The sequence below is a fragment of the Punica granatum genome, chromosome 3, assembly GCF_007655135.1.
Source record: "Punica granatum isolate Tunisia-2019 chromosome 3, ASM765513v2, whole genome shotgun sequence".
NCBI lineage: Eukaryota > Viridiplantae > Streptophyta > Magnoliopsida > Myrtales > Lythraceae > Punica > Punica granatum.
Window position 1 is genome coordinate 33,439,645 of NC_045129.1, and position 1,335 is coordinate 33,440,979.

General features: G+C 38.8%; 1 pseudogene; it reads left to right on the plus strand.

Annotated features, from left to right (window-relative positions):
• The first annotated feature begins 285 nt into the window (after positions 1-285).
• On the plus strand, positions 286-1,051 carry LOC116200550 (annotated as a pseudogene).
• Positions 1,052-1,335: the final 284 nt, after the last annotated feature.

The window sequence follows — 1,335 nt, forward strand, 5'->3', positions numbered from 1 at the left end:
AGTGAATAAGAAAATATACACTAATCTTTAGCTTGATTATTACAGTGAAAAAGAAAATAAAAATACTTGAGAATAAATTATTGTGTCATAGAAAATAGTAGAATCAACGTGAATCGATATTTTTGTAATGGAACGAAATATTATATATATTTATATGAGACTTTAAAATTCAAAATATTACTCTAGATGCAATTAAAAACAGCACTATAAGATTTAACTGAATGAAACCTAATTATTATAAAACAAAAAAAAGAAAGAAAAAATTAATCTATTTATATTATATCAATGCTGGCTCAGGATCAAGGACGAAAGGTCTCCATTCGATAAATGAGAGCTTGCTATGTCACCATTTTGACTATTTACATGGCTTCTGGTTTAGTGTCTCTTCCTCTATGCTATGTGTAAAAGCCGCCCTCTTCCTCCCTCCCACAAAAATCATTCAACTCTTTTCTTCCCTTTCCGAGCATTTCTCTCCTTATTGGTTGTTGTTGCCATGGCCTCACTGATGTTGAATACTGGTGCTTCATTGGCTACCTTGCTTGGGCCATCAACGACCAGTCCCCTTTAGCGGGCCTTTAGTGCGTATGGCAAGATACTCGATTCGAAAAAACAGTATGTCTCATCTTCATCTTTTCATTAGTAACGGAGATCTAATTGAATTGATACCCACAATTTCATTTCCTTTTTTTTTATCCTCGTCAAATCTAAGCTCCTCTCTCCGATCTACACCGGTAGGTCATCAATGATCGTGAGATTAGGAGCTCTCGTGGCTTCGGATTCGTCACCTTCATCAACGAGAAGTCCATGAGGGATGCGATCAAGGGATGAACGACCAGAATCTCGACGGCAGGAGCATCACCGTCAATGAGGTCCAATCCCCTAGCGGCGATGGAGACGGATATGAAGGTCGCTGCAAGGGGGGTGGCAGCGGCTACAACCTTAGAGGCAGCGGGTATGGTGGTGGAGGCAATGGAGGTGGCTATGACCATGGATACAACCGCGACTTGTCTTTACATGAATTTTTGTATCGAGACTCAATAACTTGATTGACTTTTTCGAGTATTAGTGATCAAATTTTGATTAGATACAACGCCGCCAAGATTAATTTGACTAGATATACTTGTAGCAATCTATGTATCCAGGAGTTGCATCATAATCTCTATTGGTTAAAAAACCGGTAATGCACGATCACCTTAAAACTCGATACCATTAATCGTTTTTCAATGATTCTAGCAATACAAATGCAGGTACCAACCCCCTACTCCTCAAGATCGGGTGAAGACATGGAATGTCCAGGATTATCAAGGAGCTAAAGTCTATTTAGCATTTGAACAT